The 18572-nt window shown below is 40.1% G+C and overlaps 1 protein-coding gene across 1 annotated transcript in view; it reads left to right on the forward strand.

Annotated features, from left to right (window-relative positions):
* Positions 1–2285: 2285 nt before the first annotated feature.
* Positions 2286–18572, forward strand: part of lpp (LIM domain containing preferred translocation partner in lipoma) — a 185657-nt gene continuing 169370 nt past the window's right edge. Inside the window, exons 1-2 of the mRNA XM_080877289.1 lie at positions 2286–2436; positions 11531–11602. The gene's annotated coding sequence lies outside the window, so the exon portion shown is untranslated. The remainder of the gene's footprint in view (positions 2437–11530; positions 11603–18572) is intronic.

The raw sequence follows: 18572 nt of genomic DNA on the forward strand, positions 1-18572 counted from the left end.
CTATTTTTCTTTTGCATGGTAGCGTTTAAATGACATCTGCACAGCAGCGATGTTCACTGCGAGTTATCAGAAGTGTGTCTGAGCAAATGTGGTGATTTCCTGTCAAAATCCTGTTTGCTTTGCCTCATATGGATGCTGTGAATCTTATAAAGACATAATATATCATGGGAATATGTAGTTCTACATTTGAGAAGTGTACAAGCAGACATTGACAGAATGGTGAAACTGCACGTATCCTTTCTTCTAAAAGCCAAGCCTTAATATCTATGGGATGATATATCTTTTTTTTAAAATATCTATTCACGTTACTAATTAACTTTACTAGTTATGAGACGTTCTACTTGGTATGTTACACAATCTTTTCAGCCTTTTGTTGGCCCTGTCCAAAGTTCCAGACACTAGTCACGCTATTTGGCAGCCATGTTAATGCATCTGGGCAACTACATGTTTTAAAGCATTATATATGGTTACTTTAATTTACTTTACTTTAATTTTTATGGAGTTTAAAAATTACGTGTATGAAAAATGCTTTAAATCCTTGCTGTTTCCCCTGAAAGTTGAATATCTTTTTACATCTTTGCGATTGCTGAATTCTTCCAAAGATTTCAATTTAGGATTCTTGACTGCCATCTCTCTTTATTATAATGTTGCTGCCTTGTTTGAACTTTATAAGTCATGATGAGCTTATATACTAAAAAAACACACACGTTTCACATATGATATATATATCATATCAGATATATGTACTGTGTTTATTTTGTGTCTAAATTTAGTTCTTTACAATACAAAGAAGTATATCTTAGAAAAAATAAATAAAAATGCAGTTACACTGACAGATATGCATCACAAGTCACAGTAGCTCTACCAAATGACACTCATACAAAAAACATTCTTAGTCGAGAAAGTTTCACTTCCTGCCTGGTTAAACCAAGAAACAACCTCAGGGTCCAGCTTTAAGTCAGCTCCCATGTTAAAATGTCTAACTTTACAGCAGAAATAAACATGTTTACTGCCTGATACAAAAAAAAAAACACCTTTGGTCTCCATGGATAATTTCCTCCTTCATAAAAACTATGAATTTTCATATAACTCATCCATCTAGAATCTACAGTTATGAGAATAGCCACTTTGACTGACAGGTGTGCATGTAGAAGACGCTGACTAGGCCTTAGATCCTGTAAATGGAGTGACCAAACTGAACTGCTGTTAGTGCTGTTAGTGGCTTTTGGAGCATTTTTAATAGAAAAATATTGTGACTTTATAGGTTTCTTAATTTGCACTAATTAGCAGGTATCTGTGTATATCTGTATTGCATCCACACAGCTTATGAATGATACTTAATAATGAAGCTAGTTAGCATTAGCTGATAACTTTGCACTCCATCCTGTCATCCAAATATGCTCATTTGTGTTTCCAAAACAAATAAATAGAAACAAGAATAACATAAAGGTGGCCAAAGTACTAACAATAGCCAAGCCCATCTTTTATGTACAGCATATACATGAGGGTTGAAGTATCGAAAAACATCAAAGGGAGGAGAGAAAATATAAAAAGGTAACTTTAGCTAATGCTATGTCTTCTTAAAATCCCAGTGCTTCTATAATAATGACCCAGAAGATCACAGGTCTTCCAAACTTACACATTTGTTTGGACCTCTGGCTTGTACCTCCTGTCACATCTAATGTCTAACTTATGTGATTACCTGTGACAGGTTAAGTAATCATCTCACACTTTGCAAAGGCATCCTGTGGGCTGGACTGGAAAGCATTTGGAGTGCTGGTTCTGGCCCCCATGTTTCTTTTGTAGTGATACAGCCCGTGAGAAAACCTGGGATAGAATCTAGGCTGTCCCATATTTTGTATTGTCGGCTGAAGATGAGCTTGACAAAGTTTTGTGTTATTTTTTAAACATTTTGTATTTATTTGTTTTTGGTGATGTCAGATACTAACAGGCAGAGGTTGTTGTTTCTGCAATATGACAACAACACCTCGAATAAAGAGAGTGAAATATGCAAACAAATACCACAAGTTAAACCGGACCCTTATTTGGAGGGCCACTTCTGGCCCCCAGGCCACATGTTTGACACCAAATCACTGCACACTCTTCTTTCATTTACATTTTAAGGGTTCTAAGTATCGGTACGTTCAATTTTTCAGTATTTATTAGGATGACATTTTATTTGAGGAGAAAGCCTCCAGCGTGGACCTTTGCCTGACTGCAGCGTGCAGCTGTGCGCACAGACCGGAGATGTGTGCGCACTGAGGGCCGTGCTGTTTTGGCCTGCTGCCTTACATGGGCAAACCTCTGAACTGACTCAGACGAGCTGGAATTTCAGCGTGACGTCACTGCCTACAACTCTCCCAGAATTTGGATCAAGTAGTTTTCACTGTTTTTGGTGGGATTTCAGCCCCTGTGTTAGGTTTCCTAGAAAGCGAGGTAAGTGAAACTATACGTCGCACCTTTTCAAACATACGGGCGGTTTCCGGTGCAGTTTGACGTGTTGCTGTTAAGAACCCGGCTCTGGAGCAGTTCGTGCTCACTTTGTTCGGCCTTGTTGGGATGTAATGTGGATTTTACTGCAGCTCGGACGGGTTCACAGTGAGGGCGTGGACTCTGTACCAGAGCCCGGGCCGGTAGGACTGTGACACGGGGAAACTAACAGAGCTAACTTGTCGCTAGCTAGTGCCGAGCTGGACTCAGTCATGCACAGAAAACACGTTCAAACACTGTGAAGCGGCTCATTTGGCTAAACGAGACTCGGGGCGTCTCTGCGGGGCTCCTAGATTTAGCACAGTGGTTTACTGCAGAGCAATGCGGAAGACACCAGAGCCCCCACAGAGCCCTCCATCAGAAGGGAAACATGTCGCTGCTTTTTACTTTAGAGCGCCCAGAAACTTCCGTTTACTAAAAAATAGTTATTTGTATCGTCACTGTTGCTGCTTGTTGGACTCGTTTGCCTCGAATTCGCCACGTTGTTCGAGTACTTTTCATAGCCGCGTGTGTCACAAAGTAACACATCTGTGCTTTGTTGGCGTTATTGCTACAGAAGTATCCTTCACAGCAGGGGAGTCAAACTTTTTAAAGGCGAAACAATAAAAAACAAACAAACAAACAAACCCAACAACAACAACTATCAATGCGAATCTGTGTTCTCCACTTTGGAAAGAAGCCTTTATGTTGTCGCTGATGACGTCAGTGACAATTTTGACTGTACTGTCAGGTGACGGTACTTTTGAGCGTGGACACATTTTTTTTCCGCTTTAGCATAAGCGCCACCACCTTATAACGTCTATGCATCCCACTATCACCCATCCTAGTTGGATCATCTAGTGGGCACTTTGAGCTCAGTTGGGGGCCACTCGAGGGAAAAAATAACAAGAAAGAAAATAAAGTTTTTATCATTAAACCATACACCACTGTCAGTTCAGTTCAGTTTTATTTCTATAGTACCAAATCACAACAACAGCTGCCACTAGGTGCTCAGTAATGTAAGGTAAAGACTCTGCATTGATACTCTGTAAGTAAGCACTTGGCAGCAGTGGGAAGGAAAAACTCCCTTTTAACAGGAAGAAACCTCAGTCATAACAAGACTGGACACAAGGCAAAGGGGACAGGATAAAAGACAGAGAGCTGGAGATTAAACTGATTAAATGCGAAGTGGCGAGAGAGTGGTAAAGAAACACTCAGTGCATCATGGGAAACTTCCAGAAGCCAGGTTTATTGCAGTGTAACTAAGGGAGGGTTCAGAGTCCCCCGATCTAGCCCTAACTACGTGCTGCACCAAAAAGGAAAGTTTTAAAGTGAAACTTTTAAAGTAGAGAAGGTTTCTGTGTCCTAAATCCAAACTGGAAGCCTGTTCCACAGAAGAGAGGTCTGAAAATGAGAGGTCTGTCTCCCATTCTACTTTTAAATATACTAGGACCCACAGTAAGCCTGCAGTCTGAGAGTGAAGCACTTAACTGGGGGGGATGATACTATGAGATAAGACATGGCCCAATGATCCATCATTTTTTCATCTATTACATTATTTAAATGAAGGAATATAGTACAAAAGTCAATGTTATGCCTGCCTGCCATGGGGATTATGTTGGATTTATGGTTTTATGGTGGTGACACATTGTAACTGCAGACATTTATGAAGTCCAACCTTGTATGCACTTTCATACACATGTATCAGTGCAGCCTGCATTCACTGCAATTGGCCTTTTGGCCACCACTGTCGTCTGCTACGTGTTTCCAGCTTCTGCCGCCATTTTTCCCATCAACTGGAAGAGAATGAATCAACTCAAAGAGACAATTAGTTTGTCTTTCGTAAACAACACAGTCAGGCATTGGTGTAGATATTTATTGAGACTGGGAAGCTCAAGTGACTGTTTGTTAGCCGTTTGTGTAATTATTTTACAGTTTGGAACTGAATGTATCAATCGGTCAGTTTTCTAATGCTTATATCCGGGTCCTGGGTCACAGAGGCAGCTCTCCACGCAGAGATGTCCAGACCTCCATCTCGCAGCTACCTCCTCTAGGCTGTGGTAGGCTCTGGTACTGACACTTAGACATAATCTCCACAGTTTGTCTTGGGTCTGCTCCAGAGTGTCCTTCCTGTAAGATATCTGAAACATTTCACCTCTGAGGTGTCCAGGAAGCACTTAGTCAGTTGTCTGAGCCACTTCAACTGACTCCATTTGATGTGGAGGAATATCAGCTCTGCTCCGAACCACTTCTGAGAGACTGAGATCCTCACCCTTTTTTCTCTAAGGGAGAGCCCAGACATCCTCCAGGGAAGGCTCATTTCTGCTGCACAGACACAAACTAGGCAGGTTAAAAGTCCAGCATCGATCATAATGAATAAAAATACTGCATCATTTCTTCTTCTTAGAAGCATAAATGAAAGCATTTTATGATCATGTGTGATTGCCTCTCTATAGTCCTGTATTCCTAATCTTCTGTTGCAGCACCAGTTAAAACTGTTGCCTGTCATTCCAGCTGCATATCTGTTTTGTGATCATCTTTGGGTGGGATATATACTCCTGTTATGACCTGGACAAAATGGATGAATAAATCTGCTTTGCATTCCCACATAAATTCCTTCTAGATTGAAGTTTTGCAGTGCATAAAAACCAACAAAGTGGAACTTTAAAGGCTAAGTCCCACATCTACTTCTCTATAATTCTGCTGTTGTATGGTTTGACAGGATGATGGTTTTAAAATGCAGATGCAGTGTATGTAAGATTGTTTCATGGTAAATGTATGGGTCTCTGCTTTTTACATTGTGTGTTTAACAGCCTTTTGAAAGGGTTTCAGACTCGCATAGTCACAGGTGACGCAACATCTCCAAAACGGTTGTTAACTGGTGTTGTACATCAATAAAATATGAAGAATTAGTTTACCCGACTAATATTTGTATCGGTGACTGGACAGGGCAGTAACATTCAGTTGTCAGATAATAAGTCATGCACATCCATATAGTGTACAACAAGCCAGGCTGTAAACCAGAGAGGAGTGCTTGTGCAAATAGTGGCCAGAGATATGGACTTTTCCCTTGCAGATATGTTTAAAAATGTTTGGTCTGTTGACGTAACCAGTACTGAGGCAATACCTCCGTATTTTGCTTCAAGATTTCCTCAGAAAGTTGACTAAACTGAACCCTTTTATACCTAAATGGATCTGACGTCATCTTCCTCTTTGTGAGTGAAACAAGAATCTTGGTCCAGGCTGTAGGTATTGTTCTGCCTTGGAATGAAAAATAAATCTCACTTTCTTCTTTAAAAGACTGAATTCAAACTTTGACTTGGATGTGAATTTCAAATCAATAACACCAAGGTCCCTTGGGAGAGCTGTCATCAAACTGAATACATCTGCGTCGCTCCGACACATTTTCTACTCAGGCAACATTAAACGAAACTGTCTTTAAAATCTCTAGCTAAAAAGAACTCGTTTGACAGCGTTGATGATGTTAAACTTAAAAGATGAGTGGCTCTGCTGCCTTTGAGCCTTGGCCCCCCTGGTAGTTTTAGTCAAGTTATTCCACTGTTTGTGTTTCTTGACATATTTTAATGAGAATGTCCTTCTCTGAAAGAAACGGCACCAGTTTTTCATACTCACACAGCACCTCTTTTAGAAAACACTACCTCTATAAGCTGTGATAAACCAAGGATCTTCTAAGGCTGTAGATAGTTAATTACTAGAGCTGGGCGATAGAACGATAACGATATGTATCGCGATATAACTTTTACTTGATAGAGAAATTAAGCTATCGCGATAGACCTCGCCGCTCTTGTCCTCTTAAAATAAAAAAATTAAAAAAATTTTTTAAAAAAAGGTCAGCCAATCCAAACTAAGTAGCGCAGAGCCGAACCAATCACAGCCGCAGCGTCACGTCGCGTGACTTGTTACGTACAGCACAAGTGCCAAGCCGCACGTGTTTGTTTGGGAAGCAGCCAGCGGGTAATGGAGCCAGCGCGTAATGGAGGAAATGAGTGTGCCGACTAGAAAAATCAACCGAGCGTGACCGAAGAGAAAACAGATGATGGTTCCAATGCCGGAGAGATTGTCGAACGGAAGAGCCATAGAAGTTCCGTAGTGTGAAGGTATTTCGGCTATTTCAAGTCTGACAAAAAATAGAGTAGCGTGCACTGTAAATTGTGCCGAAAGCAAGTCTGGAAATACAATAAACTGGTGCATGCGTCACACTGTGCGCCACGTTATTGTTTCGGTGAAATGAATTTCTACAATACTGTTACTGTTAATTCTACTCTCTGCAGTGTTTAAATGCTTACATATACACACAGTTACTGTCCGTCCACACATACGACTCGGTTCTGCTTCTATGCCGCAGCTTTGTTTACTTTTTCCCACCGAGGCTTCTAGACTTCTGATTGGCCAACATTTCTTCACGGTTAGGAATCTAGCGCCACCTGCTGCTTTGGCATGTTCATAGCAGCGTTTTTCTTCATTTCTGCCTTTATGTGTGGACGGGATTATTTTTTAAAACGAAAACGGAAAATCTCAGTTTTCAAAAATACCCGTGTACGTGTGGACGTAGCCTCAGTCTCTGACTGGAAGCGCTAATTCGTCATTCGGCTTTTGTCAGACTAAAGTAACTGTTAAAACTGTTTGAAAAGCTAAGCTATACAACAAGGAGAGATTGAGAATTTCCTTTTAGTTCTCAGTTTATTTGATATTGACAAAAGTTAGTCAGTTTTGTCTGTTATTCTGTAAAACAAACTAAGATTTATTTTTAGAATTAATATTTTGTTTCTAAGTGGAATTGACAATTTAGTCTGTTTCGTTTGTTCTATTTTGAAACTTAAACGCTTTAGCGGCTGCCTTTTGTGTAGTTTGCAATATTTGCCTTTATTTATCTGAAAAAGTCTCATGTTCCTTAAGTACATCTACCCTGTTGAACTTATTATGGGAAATAAATATTTAAATAAAAACAAGCTGCTGATTATTTCACATTTTACTTGTGAGCAACGGCACATTTAAATCTTACAAATATAGTTATTTGGCTTATATCGTGATAGATATCGTTATCGCCTGAAATGAAAAAAACATATCGTGATATGAAAAAATCTCATATCGCCCAGCTCTATTAATTACAATTAGTGTTGTTATGAATGGCGGTTAGCTTTGGCAAGCTGATCCTGGGTTCGAATCCACCATCAGGCCAGAGCCTTTCTCTGTGCAGTTTGGATGTTCTCCGTGTGTCTGTGTGGGTCTTCCTCAGTACTCCGGCTTCCTTCCACAGTCCAAAGACAGCTTTCACTTTGGGTTCTTGGCTAGCTTAGTGTTAGCATTGGTGTCTGGCTAGCCTAGCGTTAGTATGTTCTCTGGCTAGCTAAGTATTAGCATGGTGTCTGTGCATAAAGCCGAAGTTGTGTTAGCAGCTTAATGCAGCTGTTCCCGTCCTTTATTCAGTTTCCACTTTACAGTGGAACCCCAACTTACGAAATTAATTCATTCCCGAGGGTCTTTCGTAAGTCGAAAATTTTCGTAAGTTGAAGCACCCATTGCACCTTTTAAGTGAGGCGATGCTGAACGATAGGCTATAGGCTAATTGCTAACTAGAACAACAATAAGTCGTTCAAGTGGAACAGCGAAGCTCAAGTACGGAAGCCAAGGGGTTGTCACATGATTTGGAAGGCATTGTAGGCATTGTAGGCTCAGCCAATCAGAGCCCGCAGATTTCGTTACACGGGCATTTTGCCGTAACACGGGCAGAAATATATTGCCGTTCAGTGCCTTCGTAACTTGAATTTTTCGTAATATGGGGTATTCGTAAGTCAGGGTTCCACTGTACTATCACGCTCCTGTCCTTTTGTGCAGTAAAAAAAAGTTATGTCCATATCAACATTGTAGACGGCGTTGCTATTTCCTCCACGCCCTGTGAACTGAAATCATTGGATTGTAGTGCAAGTGCAACAGGAACCACTAAGCATCAACAGGCAGCTAGACTAACAATTCCAAGGAACTGAACTACTAGATTCCTGATTCCCATCCCTAGATCCTGAAGGACATTTGGATCTGAATGGGTCAGTGATGTTTTCTTGAGTGGCTGAAGACACCATCTCCCAGTTTTTCATACTCCATACATTTCTGAATCTGCATCCAGATCTTAATCAACTCAAAACTCATCATTTAAATTTGGGTCGATATGAAACTTCCTTAAAGGATGACGAATGGGTTTATTGTTATTGCACAAAAAACGATAAAATTGATGCAAATATGTTAAATGAACACCAAAGATCGCCTGGGACCGATAACAACACAGTTCCCCACCAGCCCCATGATGCAACCTACACAGCATAGCATAACATGTCTGTGCCTGTTTAAGACTTCTGCTGTTTTCTCAGCTTGGGGTGTGACATGTAGTGGGCTGGTTTTCCCAATACTCCTATCTGACTCTTATTTAATCCAAAAGAATCCTGTAGGATAATTCGGGGTCGTCCCCTACAGCTGCAGGGCTCCTTCAAAGCTAAAACCATTTCGGGGGGATTTTTATTTTGTAAGTACTTGCGGTATCTGTTTGATGAATTTTATTAGTGTTGATTTCAGATAGAAATACACACTTGAACCCAGACAATGCTACTACTAATAATGCAGTCTACGGTATATAACTAATGTCCATTCAGCATAACATTTAAACAAAAAGTAGCATAAAGGTTTAATTTTTATATCTCATGGAGACGCAAGTCATCAGTTTGCTGTTTAATGTAATGACATCTTTGGAAAATCACCATTGATAGTTTTTTGGGTTTTTTTCTTTTTCTTTTTCTAGGAAAATAGGTCAAAAACAGAGTTTTTACAGTTCCAACAAGCTTGAAAGTCAGTATTTGGTGTGACCACCTTTATTCTTCAACACAGCCTGAAAGCTTTCAGGAAAGCTTTCCTGTTGTTTCTTTAAGTAGTATTCAGGAATAGTTCTCCAGGCTTCGTAGATGGATGTTTCTCCCTCCCACACTGTTTCAATAATGTTGAGGTCCAGGCTCTAGGGAAGCCAGTCCGTGACTGATAGTGTTCCATTGTGTGTTTTTTCTATTCAGGTGTGATTTTATTGCATTGGCAGAGCGTTTTGAATGAAGCTGTTACCAATCTTTGAAAATAGTGGATCAAAACTTTACTTTTCTATGACAAGTACAACATCACTGGCTGAAATGGAGCCCCAAAACATGACAGAGCCTCTACCGTGTTTTATAGATAGCTGCACCCCATTCCAAGATGTGCCAAGATTTAATCTAATCGCTATTTAGGAATCGCCTTGTTGGTGCAAAATACAATTTTATTTCCATCCATTTGTATGGCAAATGTATGAAAAATGCCAACTCTTTGGCATTTTTCATGGATTCTGCAAAAGAAATAGGAGCAAATGGTGTTTTTTTTTTGCCACAGGCTTCCAGTAACAAAGTCCCCAAAAATACAATTTAAAAGTGGTTCTTTGCTTTTATGTATAGACCCAACAGCAGTCCATCCATTTAGTTTGGTGCCGTTCTTATCCTTGAATGATTCATAGATCAATGTTAAGTAGCTTAATAAACAAACAACCAAAAATCATTCATCTGAAAATGGTCAGGCACGAGGACTGGACTGAAAATTAGTAAAACAAAAAAATGTTGAAGACCTTCAGAAAACCCTGGAAACCTTTGCCCTGGAGCACTTACATATCATACAAACACAAATACATATCAAAGGCCAAATACTTTATATATTAAAAGTACCTACAGAAACCTTTTTAGTTAGCATACGATGGTATGACCTCCAGATTTAAAAGATTTGATAAATGTGATGGATCAGATCTCTGTGCTGTTTTAACTTTCCAAATTCGTCTGTGATGCCTCACCAGTGCACCATGCAGATCTTGTTTGTCAGTAACTCTTTCACAGTTACACAACCGGATCCCATAATTATAGAGCGAGCAAGCTGACATTATCAGTAGATAATATAGTTTAAGTAACTCATCTGATAAAAAGCATGATATGGATTGCGTAATTTCTTGGTTTGACATGCATATTAGTCACTGGTAAATGGACCAAAACCAGTGTAAAATGCAGCAATACAGAAATTAGCCCTTGTAAATGTGTTTGTAGCATACATATTTTTGCCCATGTGACCTCAACCTGGATAAGCAGTAGAAAATCTATGTACAATTACCATGAATAAGAATTAGTATATAAATAAGTTACCGTGTTAATTATTCCATTATTACAATCTTCATTCCTGTTGGCTAGTTAATAGTTGTTTTTTTTTTTAAGCTTAAAAATGTGTGTCACAGCCCGTCTTTGGTTGCAAGATGATTTTAATTTTGAGCCTTGCAGTATGACTGTTTTGGAGGGACTAAAATATTATCACAATTTTTTCACCCTTTTATCTTTCAATTCAGAATTAGGTTTTAGCCTTTTTTTTTTTTTTAAGTTTTGCTCCAATTTTGGCTGGATAAATTGGACATTCAACATTTTTGAAACCATCAGACTTCCATCTGATGGTTTGGTACAATCAGATGGAAGTCAGATCAGCCAAGCTCATTGAACCTGTCTGCTGGAGTATGTAGTGTCTTAAATTTGACGCCTAATCCCTACAAAGTAATGAGATGCTTTGACTTGAACACATGATGGCCAGTGCAAACAAATTGGTCCTTCACCTGTCAGGAGTGCATTTATATTAAATTTTAGTCTGTTAGTTCTCTATGCTAAATAATTGTTGTGCTGTGGTGAAATATTTTCTGCGGTGTCACTTGTCAGCATTGTTGTTCCCGCTCTACATCTTTGCTATGAAGTATTGCTCCCAGAGGGGTGACAGGTGTTTGACAGACTCAAATTTAAATGGACAACCAGCGCTTAGGTTCATGCACGATTTATAGGAAGCCTGCCCAAAGTTCATCTTTCTGCTGATGAACAACACAGTCATGGAAAAAAAAAATGTGTGTGAGATGACAGGACCTACTTACCATGCCAGTGTGGGTCCTGCATAGCACAATTAAAGTTGTGTAATCCATTTGAGTAACACTGAGGATTTTTTTTTTTTTATTATTTCTCAGTGTCAACAGACTTCAACATACGGCTTTCATCGTCTTCCAGAAACACTACAGCGACGTCAAAGTGGAGAAAAAGTAAGAGAGCTTTTTTGCTTTGCTGAGTTTTACCTTTTTACATGTTGCTGTGTTTTCTGTCACGTGGTTCTACAGGGAGTGCAGAATTATTAGGCAAGTTGTATTTTTGAGGAATAATTTTATTATTGAACAACAACCATGTTCTCAATGAACCCAAAAAACTCATTAATATCAAAGCTGAATGTTTTTGGAAGTAGTTTTTAGTTTGTTTTTAGTTTTAGCTATTTTAGGGGGATATCTGTGTGTGCAGGTGACTATTACTGTGCATAATTATTAGGCAACTTAACAAAAAACAAATATATACCCATTTCAATTATTTATTTTTACCAGTGACACCAATATAACATCTCCACATTCACAAATACACATTTTTGACATTCAAAAACAAAACAAAAACAAATCAGCGACCAATATAGCCACCTTTCTTTGCAAGGACACTCAAAAGCCTGCCATCCATGGATTCTGTCAGAGTTTTGATCTGTTCACCATCAACATTGTGTGCAGCAGCAACCACAGCCTCCCAGACACTGTTCAGAGAGGTGTACTGTTTTCCCTCCTTGTAAATCTGACATTTGATGATGGACCACAGGTTCTCAATGGGGTTCAGATCAGGTGAACAAGGAGGCCATGTCATTAGTTTTTCTTCTTTTATACCCTTTCTTGCCAGCCACGCTGTGGAGTACTTGGACGCGTGTGATAGAGCATTGTCCTGCATGAAAATCATGTTTTTCTTGAAGGATGCAGACTTCTTCCTGTACCACTGCTTGAAGAAGGTGTCTTCCAGAAACTGGCAGTAGGACTGGGAGTTGAGCTTGACTCCATCCTCAACCCGAAAAGGCCCCACAAGCTCATCTTTGATGATACCAGCCCAAACCAGTACTCCACCTCCACCTTGCTGGCGTCTGAGTCGGACTGGAGCTCTCTGCCCTTTACCAATCCAGCCACGGGCCCGTCCATCTGGCCCATCAAGACTCACTCTCATTTCATCAGTCCATAAAACCTTCTTGAGATATTTCTTGGCCCAGTCTTGACGTTTCAGCTTGTGTGTCTTGTTCAGTGGTGGTCGTCTTTCAGCCTTTCTTACCTTGTCCATGTCTCTGAGTATTGCACACCTTGTGCTTTTGGGCACTCCAGTGATGTTGCAGCTCTGAAATATGGCCAAACTGGTGGCAAGTGGCATCTTGGCAGCTGCACGCTTGACTTTTCTCAGTTCATGGGCAGTTATTTTGCGCCTTGGTTTTTCCACACGCTTCTTGCGACCCTGTTGACTATTTTGAATGAAACGCTTGATTGTTCGATGATCACGCTTCAGAAGCTTTGCAATTTTGAGACTGCTGCATCCCTCTGCAAGATATCTCACTATTTTTGACTTTTCTGAGCCTGTCAAGTCCTTCTTTTGACCCATTTTGCCAAAGGAAAGGACGTTGCCTAATAATTATGCACACCTGATACAGGGTGTTGATGTCATTAGACCACACCCCTTCTCATTACAGAGATGCACATCACCTAATATGCTTAATTGGTAGTAGGCTTTCGAGCCTATACAGCTTGGAGTAAGACAACATGCATGAAAAGGATGATGTGGACAAAATAATCATTTGCCTAATAATTATGCACTCCCTGTAGAGCTTGGTTGGAAGGTTAAGTGTACTAATTTCCACACTAGAAACGTAGGGACTTAGTCCTGGGTCTGAACTTCATGTTCTACCATAAAAGCAGCATGCCCACAATGAAGCTGTAATGATGGGCTCAGTGTTAAACAGTACAAGGAGTTACTTGTTAATCATTGTGTTCCTTCCAGTGAGGATTCCTATGAACTTGTTATTGCTCTATTATCTTCGTGAGCTTTTGTACATCAGGTGTAATGTCACTTATCAGCAAGCCTTAGTGTGGAGACAAGTGAGTCGTGCAAATGCAAGAAAAAACTTAACATATTAGCCGCCACTTCCAAAATACATCGCAATCTCCAACTTGTTTTGGTAGTGGATGTGCATTGTGGGTAATGTAGGCATTACGAATAAAAAAGAATGCTTGGAATCATCTTAACTACTTCCACAAAGGAGGCTTATGTTTTTGGTAGCATTTCTATATCTTCAAGAGATCAACTTTTCGAAAAGTCTTGTGATTCCGATAACTGGAAAATGATGTAGGAGCTTCAGATTGATACCATAGATGCATCTACCAAAAATCTCAGAGACCTCGACCTCCAGGTCAGGGTAAGCTTTCTAAAAATCTTGTATATTGTGATAACTTGAGAACAAGACGATAGCAGATATGGTGGACACACCTTTAGGTTCATTAGGTTCATCCAGCACAGACTTGGGGAATAATTTTGACCATAAAGCATATCTTACAAGGTAAACCACTGCTTCCAGACAGTCTTCCACTTCTTCAAACCAGTAAGCGCTGCAGGCGGCCTTGTGAACTTTTCTTCCTTCAGATAGATCTTGTTGACTGAAGCGTGTCTAATAATTGTCTTGGATTGAGTTGAACTAAATAACAAGTGACTTTGGGTGTTTATGTGGGTGGAAAACACACCCCAGTAAAGGAAAGTGGTGAACTTCATAATCAAAATGAATGTTAAAAAAAAGTGATTGTTTTCTTTTTATTTTGTTTGCATGATCATTTTCTAATGATGCCAAAATCAAGAAAAAATCGGACTGTCATGGCCGAATGCTGGTTGTAGGAGTCTTCTCTGTCCTCTGTGAATTGCAGGGTCATTGTAACCAACACCTGTGTCAGGTGGAGCTCCAACGTGTCAATCTCACAAGGCTGCAAAGCAGAATCGGGATTACCATCTAAAGTCCAGGAGGGACAGTCACTAGACAGGCAGCTGATTTTTGCTTTGAGATTTATCATCAAGTATTACTTAATGATTTGTTTTGGAAAGCTTGGGTGCGCCTCCGTGCTGCCACCTGATGCTTTCAAGTTTTGTGCAAAGACTGAAGTTGCATCAGACTGGCTTATAAGCGCCTTTACGTCTTTGCATAAATGAGTCGTGAAGTTTTTAAGGCTCTTCTGTGTTTACATTGCAGCTGCCTTCTCGTGAGGCCCCATTTAGCAGTCTCTTTTAATATCCTTCCAAACATGCACTTGGAGTTCAGCTTCCTAAGAAAGTAATGCAAATGCCAAAAGAAGGGCAGAGCTTTACTTTAACCTTGTAGACCCTTCATATCACAGATGTCTCAGGTGCACATTATTTACATATGTGGCATTAGAGTCAGGGGGAAAGCTTTGACTTCTCATTTAACTGTTCAGACTGACTTTGAGTCAGATTTCTATGAAGTTTGTTACAGAAAACGATTCCCCGCATTAGAAATGAGGGAAGCAAAAACAGAAAATGACTGTATCTTGAAGTGTCAGTGAATGGTCTTCTCCTGTGGGATTTGAATGAAGTGGGCTGAGCTGTTTCAGGAAATGAGCACTCTCAAGCCAAGTTGCTCCTCAATACACTTCCAGTCCATGCAGGGCGTTGTAATGTTCTCTTCTACCGGCTGTTTAGCGGCTGACCTATGGCACTCGTGGGGCGTAATCAGACTTTAATTACACCCTCTTAATCACTTGAAGACAATCTGTGCGACAAGACCGCTCCTCACAGCACGTGGGCTGTTTTTACCTGCTAATCTGGCCCTGCTTTCCTGGTTAATAGGGAGTGAATTATATTGATATTCACTTTATTCTGCATTTCTTGGACATTCTTGTACTTTTGAGGCCGCTCATTTTTTCTTTTCTTTCTTTCCTTTTTTAAACTATATTCTCTTAAATATAAGAGCAAGCTCACACTGTCACCCATCTTAGGTCAGACTCAACCAAAAACAATGTGAAAAGTCTCTACAATCATCATTATTATTCCAAGTGAAAGGTATGCACCGCAGAACTGGCTCCGTGGAGTGACTCTGGCTCACAGAGTATGGCATTCCAAGCTAAAAGCAAACCAAACTGATATTGCCCTCCAATACCGTCTTCATATTTTCTCCATATTTGGAAGTGTTTACCTCCTCATGATGGTTGACAGAGGTTGGATGAGGGGATGTGAGTCATTTCAGCTGCACAAGGCTTTCTGGGGGTGAGAGGAGTCTTCCAAGTCACTGCCATTTAGTGAAGCTAGCAGTTTGTGTGCCTCAGTGATCTAAAGAGAAACTGTGAGTATCATTATGTGCTTAATTTATAATCTAATCACTTGAAAGGAGCTTAAGTAGCAGTTTCACACATGTATTTTTTTGCATATAATGCGGCTGCTTTTGGGAAACCTTTATCATTATTATCATAATATGAAAAGGTGAGGGGATCGATTTGGATTGTTTCTCTGGCTCACCAGATATTTTCAGAAAATGTTTAAAAAGTTCAGATGAGCGCAGCGCTCCAGTGACACATTTTTCTTACTGCGAGACTGACTTTGTACGCAGATGTCTCAGTTATGCCAGAAAGTTAGAGATGAAGGTGAAAAATGCAAAAAAAAGTGTTATGTCTGACCAAACCGAACACACATTTTTGGGGCAGAACTTTTTAAATAGCCCAGTATGTTTTCCTGTAGCTGTCCTGTGGTTGAGTGTGAGTGAGTGAGGGGCAGCTCAGGTCATTGAAGAATTCTGGTTTTGCAAACAGCCACTCTTACTGATAGCTACACCTTAACAGGTCTGACCTCCCTCCTGGCTCTTACTTTCACACTTCAAACACTTAATGGCAGCTGCCTGGCAGTTTTTTTCCACTTCACAAGTCGAGCAAGAGGTAAATGATTTTACTTTGCTGCGAGGGCTCAGGCTGCTGATTTTAGTGATGGTGTGGTCTGATTATCTAATTACTTCTATCTCTAAATTACACTGGGACTCTGTAAGCCTTTTAACCTGAGAGATAAACTGCCTGCGTAAATGTTTCCTTTTAATTTGTGTTTTATTACATGCCACTGAAAATATGTTTGAAATGATTATTTACACCGTTTAATGTTAAGTAGCTTCTGCCTTTGTGGGAAAAACTTCTCTGAGCCATGGGGGTCAGACACGTGACCTTTTAGGGTGTCCTGAGATATCTGGTGACAGATATCTAGTAGGGCTGCTCAGTGATGGCAAGCATTATACATACAGTGAGAATCCAATTATTTTCTAATGTAATAATTCTGATAATTGTTAACTTGAAATTTTAAGTAACTGAAAAGCAGACTGATTGGCTTAAACCTCAAATGCGTGTCTATTGCAGGAACCTTATGAAAGGAGAATCAAAAGCCCCGGCTTAGGTGGTAGTGTTATTTATTTTAATGATAGTTGTAAAGTGGCATCAATATTTATAGGAAAATGACCTAATCAGGGTCTTTTTAAGAAATTTAAGAAAATTTTAAGTCTGTGTTATCTTGCTAAGCAAAAGTTTATATATTTTAGTGGAATTTCTGACTATTTAACCAATAAAAATGTATTTTTTCCCTTGATTTTCCTTTGGGGGAAGGACGAAACCTCCTTGGGGGAAGGACGAAACCTCCTTGAGGGAAGCTCTAAAATTTAAGCAGAAAAAACCTCAACCAGATTTATAATTATCTTAAATAAATATTGAGCTCCAGCCCTGGGCTTTTTTGGATTGTGAGCCAGCAGGGAGTGAGCGTTAGGGGTTTTTATGATGTTTTTATTATAAACAAGCTAAAACTCTTACATGGGTACTGTAAAGAGGGACAAACAGAAGTTTCTTCAGTATTCCTATTAAGAAGAATGAGATGGCTGATCAGTTTTGCTGGTTTAATAAGCAGTGACACGTGCCGATCACGGTGTTACATCAGTCTTTAGGGGCATCTCTAATACTCTTAAAATGACTTAATCTGGTCTCGGTCTTCTTTGCATATCCTTAATTTCAAGATGCTGGCGCACCCAGATTGGAGGAGATTGCGTGTAGTTTTTTTTTCTTTCTCTAAAGTCAAGTCTTCCAAATGAATCTCGTCAACAAATTAAGGCATGATTAACAGGAGCAATTACACTGAGGAACCAGCTGAGTTGAGGAGAATCAAGCTAAAGTGGAGGAGATTATCTTTCCTATTAACGAGAATCACTTTAGGGTTTGATTGCTTTCTGTTTTTCTGTTGAACTCCTGTTTACTCTGTAACTAATGATGTTTTCTTTACAGCCATTTTCCTGTGCTGCTTAGACCTTTAGAGTGCAGATCAAACTCACACGTTTGGTGCGGCTCCTGTTTTCTCCTGTGGCATCAGAGATGATGGACGTGACATATTCAGGAATTAGTCAAGCTTTGGAACTTGTGCTTTTTGAGGAAAATCAAAATACGCAAATCTTTATTCATATGTCAGAATGTGTGTGGCTGGGCATCTTGATTTAGGGGTTTTCCTCGCAGCTGAGGCTGAATTTTCTTTCTCTCGCACTCGTGCTGGATAGAGTGAGTCAATAAACAATGTCCGATGCATTATTTTTCAGGACAAGTCAAAGCTTTGGCCGCACCCCTCATTTTATTGTTGATTTGGCAGCATGCTGGTGGCCTTTATCATGTTTGAACACCAATCATCACCTCAGTTTAAGGTCTTTGGCCCTTTGAAGTAGGTTTTCCTCAACACTTTGCCTGCATTAATTGTCCGCGTTTCCATTGCAAAACAAGGCCCGCACCCTGCGCTTACTGTTGTGATCCACCTTCTTGTTTGGCAAGTTGTCAGATTTGTGTTGACTTGTCTGGGCCAGGCATACGCAGACATATTTCATAATAATCGAGTCTCCAACTTTTGCTTAAATTTACTGTGTTTCGGTTTTGTTGTAGAGCTCAGACTTTCCCTCCGTACGCTGCCAGTGAACTCTCGGCTCCCGAGGCCTGTGGCCATGAATTGTGTTCTCTTAAGTTCAAGTTTGGATTTTTCCGCAATTTGTTAGATTTAGTTTGCCTATAAATTTAGAACAAGAGCGGTCAGTGTGTGCATACCTCTACCTCTACCTAAACTGAAAATTCACTGCACACCATGCAGGAGGAAAACTGGACCCAGATTAGCTTG

This window comes from Rhamphochromis sp. 'chilingali', assembly GCF_963969265.1.
Source record: "Rhamphochromis sp. 'chilingali' genome assembly, chromosome: 3".
Lineage (NCBI taxonomy): Eukaryota > Metazoa > Chordata > Actinopteri > Cichliformes > Cichlidae > Rhamphochromis > Rhamphochromis sp. 'chilingali'.